At 31.9% G+C, this 13,643-nt stretch overlaps 1 long non-coding RNA gene across 1 annotated transcript; it reads left to right on the top strand.

Annotated features, from left to right (window-relative positions):
* The first annotated feature begins 3,279 nt into the window (after positions 1 to 3,279).
* On the top strand, positions 3,280 to 13,345 carry LOC114755295 (uncharacterized). The gene is made up of 3 exons (XR_003741299.1): positions 3,280 to 3,395; positions 7,400 to 7,404; positions 13,335 to 13,345. It is a non-coding gene; the product is annotated as an uncharacterized LOC114755295 (long non-coding RNA).
* The last annotated feature ends 298 nt before the right edge of the window (positions 13,346 to 13,643 follow it).

Here is a 13,643-nt window from a genome sequence, read left to right as displayed (position 1 = left end):
AACATTTTTAGATTATATATTCATATTTAAAAATTAACTTTCTATTTTATTATTTATTTGTAAATATGGGGACAAAATTATTTTCTTTCTTTTTATTTCAAAAGGGAGATTTGCACAACCACATTAGTATTCCTGTAGAGACTCCCATAATTTCACACAGTTTACCAATGAATCTAGATATCTGCGGAGGTTCTAAAAGCCTCACACGGCTCTAGAAAACATTTTTATTTATTAGTTTTGATAATCATATTTTTCTTAATTCAATTAGTAAAACAATGTTTACATCAAAATTCAAGAAATGATTAACACACGTTGCCCATAAACTGAGAGCTTCTGTATTCACAATAAAACAAGAAAAAGATGGCAAGAAGTATATGTGTGTGGAAATAATATGCATAGTGAGGCAGTATGGACATTTGAAACTTAAAGAGGGAAATCAAACAATTAAAACAAGATAAATCACGTGTCATTACAAGAAAATGAGAATAGATGGAAGCATGTACCCTTAAGACTTGTCGCATGAAAAGAATGAAGAATAAGGCCTTTTCTCTTACCTCTTCTTTGCTTCAGAATTCTCCTCCATTCTCTTCCTACAACCCTTACTCTCCTATTTAGGGGGTGTTTGGATGAAACCAAACTATGGTTTGGAGAATAGCTTCTGGAAAATAGATTTTGGAGAGAATAGATTTTATGAAAAAATGATTCTGAGAAGTGAGAGTATTTAGATAGTTGTTACCAGAAGCACTTTTTACATGTGCAAATTACTAAAAAGGACATAAATTAATATGATAATTATATAAGGGATAGATTTTATAATATATTTTGATTTGAAGAAATAAAATTGTTAATAAAATAATTTTTACTAACATAATTAATAATGTATAAGATAATATAACTAATAAATAATTAATATGTGTATATATATTTATAAATTATAAGATTAAATAGTGAAGAACTGAGTGTGGAATGAAGAGTGAGGCATCAATTATGGGGGCTGCTTTGTTATATGCTGTTGGGCTCACACCAACGTCTGAAAAATTTAAGCCAGAAGCAACTTCAAACCACTTCCACCGAAACCATGGTTTTGTGGTTTTGGGGTTCAAAACCATGGTTTGACCCCAAACCATGGTTTCACATTTTTTGCTCCTGTTTGGCTGGTTTCTTTCCCAAACCATGGTTTGGGTCTCCAAACTATGGTTTGGAGGGACATCCAAACTTATAGGCTTCACTTAGTGTTTTTCAATTTTTCTCTAATTTTTTCTTTTTAGTTTGCCTCAATTATGTCCTATAATGTAACTTCCTATTTAAGCACCAAATCATCATCAAATTGTGATTTTTTATTTTAATTTTCATTTTTTTTACTATTATGACTCCAAAATATGTTTCTAAATTGAGGGGCTAGTCAACTTAAATGAGGGATTTTTATTTTTATTTTCTAGTTTTTCTTATATCCCTCTTTAATGTGTTCACCTCATATTTTCTAAATTAGAGAGCAATCAGCATTTAGTTTCAATCTTTTTCTTTGTTATCATTTATTGTGAGAAATATGTTCTTATTTGATTTTTCTTTTTTGAGCAGATTTTCAAACTTGGTCATCAAGAAAGAATCAAGGAGGATATTTCTTTTATTATTATTGTTATCATTTTCTATCGGTTTCTTATTATTAGATTAATCATTATTTTTGTGGGCCTGGACAAAATAGGGCATTTACAATAGAGGTGGATAAAATTTGTACGGAACCATTCATTCCCAAGTACTGCTTACAATATACTAGAATATACTTCAATAAACATCCAAAAGCGAACAAAGAAAATTAAATCCTTTGAAGGCTCTGAAAGTTCTTAAGCAATTCGAAAAGAACAACATATCCAGCAGCTCCAAGAATCAGCAATAGAGTGATCTTCCCTCCGGGAACTAGCTCAGGTAGTTTCACAGGTGGAGATGAAACTGAATTCGAATTTGAGTACCTATCAGACCAGGACATTGCAACGGGAATAATTCCAAAGAGCACCAACACTAAAAATTGAAATGAAACTATGAGAAAAACTTGCCGCACCAGAATTAATCCCCAATAAATAACTATGAATTATATAGAAAAGATAAATAATGAACATAGTTCCATTTGCAGGCTGAACATTAACTTGATGAAAATAATCAACAAGCAAAAGCACTGAGACATGCCCAGACATTCATTATAGATATAACTCGATCAAAAGGGAACGGATCATTATGAATGGGGAGATAACTTAAATTCCATCAACACATTCTGACAGGGAATGCTTCACCGTTGTCGGTTCATAACTTTTAGGATTCTGGGTTTTCGCTTCTTGTTATTGCTCTGTTTTTGATGCGTTCTTAAAAGCAGAGAAACAGCATTTATATCCAAGAGGATACAATAGTTCCCCTTCAAAAAAAAAAAAAAGAAGGGAAAAAGCTCCCTCTTTTGTAGTTGAGCGTGAGTTTTTGAACCGTAACAATGAATAAGCATTATGCAGGGGAGCACGACGCTCGTTACAACACCCATTAGCCAAACACGATAATGGAAAAAGGTACTAAAATTAAGAGAATAAATCATAATCTAAGCTCAGTGAGTACAATGAGGAATTAATAGTCATCCATTAACTCCAAGATTAACATGGATTCAACAGTGTCTATTGATCGAGAGGTTGAGAACACGACAATTCTAGAACGATTTTTGTTTTTCTGCCAACCCCTACTAAATGATTAAGGGTAGGATAGGAAAGAAGGAAAAAGGCAAAAAAAGAAGACATTGGCATCCATGAATTTCAAAACAGGGCTTCATATAAAGGGACAGAGCGATCAATATAAAACCTCAGCTAACACGTTAAGAGTTTTTGAAAATCAGAACCAGCAAATGCAATAATAATGGAACATGAAGATCTATGTGTTAAATTGGAATCTTTTGGGTTTGATAAGGAGTGGTTGGCATGTATTCATCGGGTAGTAGTTGATGACAAGATGAAGCAACTACTTCAATTGGAATCCGAGGTGAGAACTGGCCAGTGGTATAAAGGGCGATCGATCTAAAACATGATGTGATTGGCTTCTTAAGTTTATTGGTTTGTATTAAGGCATGCAACACTTGAGGCTACCATTCTTATATTCCAACTTCAATTTTTCATGCTGAAATGGTGTAACACAGCAGATTCACAGTTTCAGATGTCAAATAATGATGTCTTGGGCATAACATTACTGATCGAATGGCATCTTTCTGTCTGGGCAGGAACAGAGCACCACAAGGAGGCCTAACAAAAAGGTGATGGTTCAAGCAGCTACGCTCACCTGGCATTGTGGGCTGGAGAAGCAGCTGCCTGTGATCCTTCCACCGTAAGGAGCCAGAGATTATCGCTGCTCTGTGAAACCAGCCTCACGCAGTGCCCTCTTGCTTAGGAACCACGAACCCCAAGCCTTCGGTTAGGAGCCACGGCTCGGCTTTCGACTTGGAACGGGCAGGCCATCTAATTGCCTCCTTCAACCCGACCAGGTAAATGCCAAAGCCGTGTTCCGTCACACTAGTGCCCCCACTTGGGTTACAAGCTAGCGTTACCTAGCTCGGTGTGCTGCTATACTGACACTAGAGTTTTATATCGTGTAGTTTGTTCTTTTATACTACTCAATGTGTGACTTGTTTCCAAATACTACTTGCCAAAGTAATAAGTTTTGCAATAAATATTCTTGGTTTTGTCTCTTCAGCGAACACAATCCTACGTGTTAGAATTTTACATGTAGTTGGAAATTATTTCGCAAAGGTGGTTCCATGGAGCAGAAGTAATCAATCTCCTGCATTTTCATTTACAAGATGACCTTAAAAAATAAAAAAAAAAAAGACCCGAGGGATTTTCCTGTATATTGTTTTGTCTCGTTTCCCATCCAAATTGTACGTAGATTATACTGTACCATTAGGAAGCTTGTACATCCAACCTTTTTATCATATATGACCTGTACATCCTAATAAATGATTAAGGGTGTGTTTGGTTGGAGGGGAGGGGAGGGGAGGGGAGGGAAAATGAGCCCCTCCCCTCATTTGGTTAAAAATTTTGGAGGGGAGGAGAGCTAAAATGTCCCCTCCCCTCCCCTCCCCCATTTTGGCTCCCCTCCAAATTGAGGGTTTTTGGAAGGGAGCCAAAATTTTGGACCATTATGCTCTTATGATTTTTTTAATATTCCACTTCTACCCATAAAATATATTATTATAATATTTATTTCAAATAAAAAAATATATTATCCTAAGTAAAAAAACAAAAAATATATACATTATTATAATTAAAAATATATTATAAAAATTATTTAAATAAAAAATTATAATATATAAAATTAATTGTTTTTTATAAATATATTATTTATTAAATATATTTAAAGCTGGAAAAAAAGATAGCCTAAAGAAAATAAAATTTCATTTTTCTTAGAGCATATAAAATTTGTTACTTTGATTATTTTAAATATATTATTATATTAATTAGAATAAAAAATTACTATAACAATTTTTTAATACACATATTAACATGATAAAACTGAATTTTTATTAAATTATATAATTTAAATTAAGATGTAAATTAATTTATATAACATATCAATAAAAAACATAAACTAATATGTAAGGGTAAAATGGTAAATTGATTATTACTATCCCTCCCTCCCCTCCTTGAACCAAACAAGGGATCATTAAATACCTTCCCCTCGCCTCCTTTTTAATCAAACCAAACAAGGTGAGGATAAAACCTCCCCTCCCCTTCCCTATCCCTCCCTCCCCTCCCTCCCTCCCCTCCCTCCCCTTCCCTCTCCTCAAACCAAACAGGCCCTAAGGGTACGAATGAGAAGAAGGAGAAGAAACAAAGACATGTACGAACTTAATTGCATCTGGGAGTCTGAAAACTGGGTTTTACTTACAAAAGGAGACAGAGGGGGAGTAAAAAACTTTAAAAAAAAGATTTATTAATCATTAAAAAAATTAAATTTACAATTACCTTAACTTTAACACTCCCCACCCAACAAAAATTAATCTCAAGTCCATCTGACTTAAAGAAACTTTGAATTTACACAAAAAAAAACATTATATATATATTGATGGCCGCGAATGATTGAAGTTTACAAACATTTATAATATTTTCTATCAAACACATATAATGAAATTTACAGAATTATTTATGATCATTTATAACTGGGCATATATTTCCTGCGTATTTTACTCGAAGCCTAAAATAGGGTTCGTTGTTATTTGTTACATATTTATGTATAGTACTGTAAATTTTATATTTTAAATTACTAATAATATATATCTTCGCAATGTAATCTTGTTGTATATCATTTCATATCGTTCATTTCTATAATCGATTGAGTTTTCTCTGCCATTGACAAGGCTTCATTATAATGCACCATGTTTTGCGTGCGTGTGAATGTATTGTCCTTCGTTCGGAAAACCTTGCAGTTTTCACTAAAAGGAATCCTTATATCATCAAATTGAAGGACATCCCATACATTCCAGGACAATCTTGTCGTTCATTTTTGTTTTCTTTTAAAAAGTTAAGATACAAATTTGTCTTGAATGTTTTCGTTCAAAAACACTAGGCACACTGAAGTTTTTTTAGGTGCAAATTTGACCTGAAATTTTAAAATCATACTAATAATTAACTTGGACAAATATGATACACTTGGAAGATTGAAACAATGTACAAGTGTGAAGAGGCTTCGCATCCAAGTTGAAACTTGGGCATTGAGTTGATCAAAACAATTTCCAATTTTGTTTATAAGTCTTGAATGAAAGGACTGATAACAACCATGCATTTAATTAATAGTAAAACTTAGAAAAGTATTATGATGATGACATCAATAATGACGGCATAGGAATTGTCACATTAATTTATAAAACGCCAGCACTAGCATGAGTGCTCTCTGCACCAATAATTAAGTTGAGAGCCCTAAGAAGTAAGATGGTATCCAAGTTGTTAGTTGTGCTTTTCTTAGCTGTTCAGTTTCTGATGATCCCAATCTCTGTCGCGGATGCGGCGGAGCATCAGAGGTCCTCCTACCGCCGGCCACCACAAACATCTTATATTCTTAAGTCACAATCATCAGAAGATGGAGATCCTAACTTTGGAAACGGAAAGAATAACCCTCCACCAAAAAGCCCACCATACAGACCACCCTATAAACCACCACCTCCGAAAGGCAAGCCACCAAGCATGCTTGCGAATGAGCCTCAAAACTGAAGTACATGAGGTTCCACAGAGGCACTAAGCCACTGCCAATTAGCTTATGATCACTGCAACCTTTACACACACACACACACAAAGCATATTTTTCAACTTTCCCCCCTTCTCTTTCTCCATAGGCGTTTAAGAAATTTGTATAATGAGTTTGTTGTGCATTTCTTTTATGAATTTCTAAATTCCCAAGCTAGGGGTTGAAAGCTACAGAGTAAGGATGTAATCTACTAATCTAGTTTGGAGAAGGCATTTTTGAATTTTATATGTTTGGCTTTTGGGTTTAAATATTTTGTATTTGATCTCTTTTATATTTATCTTCCCTGTGCTTAAATTGTAGATTTTAGGTTGCCTTCCGCTTAATCTTGTCATAAAAATTAGGTCACGAACTGAGACGTAAAATCAGTTTCTAGATCCATGAACGACATACACAATTAATCTACGCTAGGTATGGATAAATTCATGGCTGACTTATAGCTTAAAAGGTTTAATTAATTTAATAATCATTCAAGATATCTTTATTAATTAATTGGGCAGATCAAGATATTAATGAGATATGCTAATAGTATCAGATTCAGTTTTGTACTATCTGAACCAAAACCAATAGCAAATCACCAACCAGATGTATATTATCTAACCTAATCACAATATATACAAAAGTCTATTGTCCAATCTAAGTAAACTGGCTATGAACGTAGCTCTACAGAAAGAGATTAATAATTCTTCTGTCCTTAATATAGGATCTAATTGTTGAGTTGATTCTAATTCCAAATATAAGATCTATTTTTTATATTTATCAATTTTTTCTAAATGATCTTATTAAGGAAGAAGATTATAGTGTTTTAGGAAAAACATGTCATATTTTTTGTAATTAACTAACTTATTTTACTTTTTTAATCTAATTAAATTAGTTAAATATGTCTTACATTAAGAACTAGATGAACACTTTTTTTTTCTTTTTTTACCATATCTCCAGAAATATAAAAACTGTCTCTACTAGTATTTATATCTTCCTTTGTATAAGGTCCTGGATTTTCAAATATCTGCAAATTTAAATTAATGAACATATTAAATAAATAACAATTATAATCAAAATAATCAACAATTAACCATGGTAAAATTAAACTAATAACATGGTTGGGAACAATATCTAATTACTTGATCTCATTTCTTAACAGAATCGGTTTGAATAATTTCGTAGATGTGGTAAATAACATAAAAACAATACTTATGTCGTTGGGACCAATATCTAATTACTTGATCTCATTTCTTAACAGAATCTGTTTGAATAATTTCGTAGATGTGGTAAATAACATAAAAACAATACTTATATCAAGTTATTTATGAGAATTATGTCAAGTAGGGGTGTTCATGGAATGTGACAGTTTTTTCTGTCTTGTGTCTTGTCCTGTTCCTTTTTTTTTCTGGATTTTTTTAGTTTTTAATTTGAAAACTAATTATACCTGAAAAACATAATAGAAACTATATTAAAAAATAGATATAAATGAGGAAACAATGACAAAGAAAAAATATTTTTTGTAATTTTGATGGACCAAAATAAACAAACTTAAAATGTTCACTACAAAAAATATCGTGTAACCCATACAAACTAACTTATAAAAAAAAAACAATTAATAAATATCATAACCAAATACTATTACAATGATAAATAAAATAAATTTATAACAATTAAAAATGAAAATAATATGTTGGGGAGGGACTAGGATGGGACACCCCTCGTCCCATGTCCCATCCCGTTCTGGAACAATTTTATCCCGGTTTGCTTTCATCCTATCTCAAAACTTTCAGAACAGGACTATCCCATCCAAAATGAGTGGTACGGTATTGGGTCAGCGTATAGTTGAACACCCCTAATATCAAAGTTTTCAATCACACTGTTATGTTTTGGAAAAATATATGGCAATATAGTGTAGATTCCTTGTTCAAGTTTCAATAGTTCATACGTTATTGGCCAACAATTCACACTTCTATTCTATTTGATAATTGTCGAAAAATGAATGTCACACTGCCCAGATTTCAAAAGAAAGTCTACAAACTGTAGAATGTTAATTTTTATTTCATTTTTATATGTATAATGATTACTTTTAGTTTTATTATTTTACAACAAATGTAATTCTGCAATCAATTAAAATGCATCATGGTATATCAACCCATCTATATATCAATATAAAATCAATAGAAAATCACCCTATTTAGTATTCACCACGCTTAATCAATAATGACGCTCATGTTTTGTACTTGCCACAGTACATTAAGGTGAAAAAGGTGCATGGCAAATTGAGAATCAATTTACGAATAATTACTATTTATTTATTTGAGTACAGCACATTGATCTCTCTTCACTTTTGGAAAAAAAAAATTTCTCTTTTAATTTTTCTTATTAAAATTACAAAGGTCTCTTCTTTACTTTCCATTAAACCTAAATTTTAACTTAATTTTTAACCCTGACTAATATTTCATCACAGATTTTAAAGTATAAGTTTTTTTTTTTGTTATTTTGGGTTTAATACTACTTAGGTGTTGCCCAAGCAGTCCCTAAAAAATTGGGGGGGGGGTTATACCTTCTTTTTTTTTTTTATTTCGTTGGAACACAAACTAACTATAATTTGAGTATTCCACTATTCGTTGTGGGGATTTGAATACTCTATGCTTTTAGGGGAAATCCATTCTCTCGTTTTTTTCCCCAGACAATGAAATCCATTCTGATCAATAATATCATTGCGGGCCCCCATCATCCCTTTGATAATCAACCTCTCTTTTTAATTGACTAATAAATCAATTAGCTGTTAAGCGGATACAGAAATTTCAGCGATATGAGATTGATGCGACTCACAACCGCCTTCCTGTTTTCTCTAATCAAGTTGTCTTCTTATTTCCATCAATATTCACTTTCCACTTCACTTTCTACACCGGCAAATGTCATACCCAGCAAAGAAATATTCTACGCCGGTTGTAGTGTATGGTCGATCGGGTTGTAGTGTATAGTCCATCGGGATAGAAAGTGAAGAAAATATTGTTATTTAGCACCTTTAATTCTGGTTAAAGTCCAATTTTGTTGTGAAAGCTTCTGCGCCGTGAGTATCCAAAAGTTTTCTAAGGGATCAATATTGGTCGGGAATGTTAAAAAGAGGGTAATATTGATCACCAAAAATGTTAATGATTAACATTAGTTTTTTAGTCGTTAGGATGATTTTCCTCCTTTTTACCGCTTATGAAGCGATATAAAAAAATTTTGGATACCCACACCACATCTCCTACATAAAAACTTTGAAGAATTATAATAAGATCCCAAAAAAGGATAATTACTAGTATATCCTAATAACAATTGAGTAACTGTTATTTATTAGCCTGAAACTTGTTATTATAAACTGCACTGTTGTCACTAAGACTTTTTAATAATTATTTTCCTCAATTGAGACTTCATAGTAATTCTCCCTAAAATATATTTGGCTAAAATATACATTTGGTCATTTTACTTTATACAATGTATTTGGCTAAATATTATTGCCGGTCCCCACCATCCCCTTTATAGTCAATCTGTTTTTTTAATTGACTAATAACGTTAAGCGGACACAGAAGTTTCCACGATGGATGCTATTCAGTCACACTTGCTTTAATTTCCTGGTTTTTCTAATCAACTTGTCTTCGTATTTCTATTTCTATTGATTACCTAAATCAAGCTTTGAATATTCCGCATATACTTTTCTTGGTTAAGACCTTTCTCGGGTTTACAATTAATTACCTTGCTACCATCACTCTCATCATAGTATTTATTCTTGCGTCTACTAACAAATCGCATATATCCCTTCCACCAACATGGGAAACATCATCTTTCTGTTCTGCTTTATGTTCTTCATGATTTGCCCAGGTTTTTGTCAGTCCAATTTTACTAATTCCGATGAATTGGCGGCGCTTCTTGCTTTCAAATCCTCTGTTAGGCATCCTTACAATCACTTGCAAAACTGGTCCAATTCGTCTTCCATATGCAATTGGTCTGGGGTTACATGTGACTCTGAGCATGAGAGAGTGAGAATACTGAGTCTTTCTAACATGGATCTCAACGGAACCTTACCCTCACAGATTGGCAATTTGTCCTTCCTAGTAAAACTGGACCTCAGCAGAAACAACCTGTTTGGTAAGTTGCCAAAAGAGTTGCTTCAGTTGCAGAGGTTAGAAATTCTGAACCTGAGCTATAATGTACTCAGTGGAGAAATCCCAAGTTGGATAGGAAGCTTAGTTACCCTTCAACACTTGATTCTTGGCAATAATAGTTTTGGAGGTATCATTCCTGCAAGTGTATCCAATTTGTCAAAGTTGGAGACCTTGGGTTTGAATTGTAATTCTCTCCGAGGATCTATTCCGTTTGATATTGGAAGGCTTCAACATCTCAAAAATTTACGCCTTTCTGTCAACAAGCTTTCAGGAATTATACCTCCTTCCATTTCTAACATATCCTCACTTGAGCGCATCTCTTTGTCTCTCAACCTCCTACAAGGTATGCCTTCCATAATTATTACTTCTCCTGTTTCTTTTTATAAGTACTTAATGGCAACTTTACATAAATTAACAAAGTTAACAAGAGATTAATTATTTTTTTAAAAAATATCAAAATTAAATTAAACTCACTAAAAGAGTAGTTTGGTTAGTTAGGAAATTTTATAGTTAATTCGGAATACTGCTTATAAAAAATTAATGTTTTAAAACATGTTATATTATAAAATATGTTACAAGTCCGGAGGGAATATGTGATATATATAACTTTTGTTCTATTTGCTCACGTTTACACACACACACACACACACAGTGCATTCTATCAGCATCTTATTTTAACCTTACTTTGAACTGATGATACACATAAAACTTATCCATTATGTTTATGAAGCATAAATTTGAATATTTGAACTATGCTCATGTTCCTTGTAGATCTCAACTTTTATATAGCAAAGTAATAGTTTTGTTTAATTTTACTTTTATATAGTTGAATATTCGGAATTAAAAAAATAGCAAATGTTAGTTATGTTTCTAAAAGCATGGTCATATTTCAAAACCTGAAGTGATACACACACTACATCTGATATTTAATATAAGAGCTAGTTTGACATTTAGTTTGGTCCTAAATATAAGATCTAACTCCACTTTGTCTCTTATATTTATCTATTTTTTCATGGTTGTCTCAGTAATAGTTGTACATATTAAATATTTTATCAATTAACACTTAATTAACAGGGGTACTTTAAAAAAAAACAATATCTATTTATTACTCCCTCCGTTTCTTATTATAAGAGACAGATAACCGAAATACGTTGATCAAAAAATTAGTTAAAATTAGTTAAGAACAATTAATATGTAAAAAGTATAATTTATTTTCCAAGAATGCCCTCATTAATAAGGAAAGAGAATATGAAAGAGAATAATTAAAATATTAAAAGAAAGAGAAGTGGGAGGGAGAGAGAGTGTGAGTGGGAAACAATAAATATGGGTAAAATAGGAAATCAACACAAAAAAGTAGAGACAACTTTTAAGTGTCTCTTATATATAGGAACATACCATAAGCATCAAATGTCTCTTATAATAAGGAACGGAGGGAGTATAAAGAACTAACTTAACTAGTTTTATTAATTTACCCAAATAATTAGTCAGCTCGCTCTTATATTAAAGACTAGAGGTAGTGTATTTTAGTTCTAGTAAGCTTACTCCTTTTGTTCTGGCCAAAACAAAACTCACTCATTAGTGTCAATTATGTTGTACAAAACTCATGAACTGTACAAATTACAAAAATCCGTCTAAGTCAACGTTCTTTTTTCTTTCTTTTTTTCGGGGTCTAATATTATATGATTGGTAATATTGAACATCCCTCAAATTATTGGATATACATATATATATATATATATATATATCAAGAGACCACAATAATGCATTACGAACACATTTAATGACTGACTTAATTGGTTTTAATAATATTTTTTTATACAACAGCACTCACAAAAATGTTATTTTTTGTTGCCATATTGCAGGACATATTCCCATAGAAATGAGTAAGCTTACAAAGCTGAAAATTATCTACTTGGAACTTAATAAGTTGACTGGTCAAATACCAACGAGTATTGGAAACCTGCTCATGCTTCAACAATTATATCTTTACAACAATAACTTACAAGGTAAAATTTTACCACTCCATAATTTTGACTATCTTTATTTTTCCTTTTTGATGATTTTCTCTATACATGCATACTCTTTTGGGGTCCAACAACTAATCCTTTGTTTTTTTGGGCTTGACGAACAACTGATCTATACATGCATCGTTGGAAATACAGTATTGATTTCATCAATAATACATTGGGGTTGAAACATATTTATGGGCAATAAATTTTTCAAGTACTATATGGCAAGTTGGATGCTAGAATGCAAGGAACTCTGTAATATTTGACCCTTTACAGTAGATAGTGACATTCCAAAGCGGATATGGAGTCCTATCTAAAAAGAAAAAATAAATAGTGGTTAATATAAGAGTTAGTTAACTAATTTGAATATATTAAAGAAATTGAGTTAGTTATTTATAATAAATGGGTATTTTCTTCCCCAAAATATCCTTATTAATCATACATATTAACTAAAACTACCATTTGATGAAATGTTTAACATGTGCAACTACTACCAGGACAATTTTGAGAAAAATAGATAAATATGAGAGATAAAATATATTGAAATCTCATACTTAAGACTAAATTGAATATCAAATTAGCTTTTATATCAAGAACTAGATATAGTAAATTAAGAGTAAAATTGTATATTTATATAATAAATTTAATAAAATAATTTGTATTAATGATAAAAAATACTCTCATTATAAATAATATCATGGAGTACTTGATTATATTTAAGAGACGACATTTTATAAGTATATACTACAAAATATATCAAATTTCCTACTTTATTTTCATAAATTTTATTCTTTAATGGGATTGTTAAAATCAAAACCACAAAATAAATTTACAGGAATTCATTATCCTTTAAGTTTCTAATCAAAATTTGTCTTTATCAATTTTTTTGGGCAATCGAAATGAAATAAACTTAAAAAAAAAGGAAAAAAAGGAAGAGCAAACACAATTGAGAATCTTCTCTGGAATCAGAAGGCTGGGCAGGAACATCGGCAGAAAGATTCCTCTCCAATTGGGAAGGCGGACTTCATACCCAATTAAACAGATCCGGCTTTCCTCCTCTACCCTTACCAAGTTACCATCCTCTTCCCCTCCTCTGCCCAAAGCTACACGGGTTTGGTAGTGAAAAATGAAGGCTGGTCCCTTTTTTCCCCCCAAACCAATATCCTTCAATTTGAAATATTTTTTTTAATAATATTCAGTATCCTAAAATAATTTTTAATCCTACCTGCTCGGCATCTAA

The sequence above is a fragment of the Neltuma alba genome, unplaced genomic scaffold (assembly GCF_004799145.2).
Source record: "Neltuma alba isolate B1F8T4 unplaced genomic scaffold, ASM479914v2 tig00010248_pilon, whole genome shotgun sequence".
NCBI lineage: Eukaryota > Viridiplantae > Streptophyta > Magnoliopsida > Fabales > Fabaceae > Neltuma > Neltuma alba.
The sequence above is the reverse complement of the archived record's forward strand: the minus strand, read 5'-3'. Positions and strand labels throughout refer to the sequence as shown.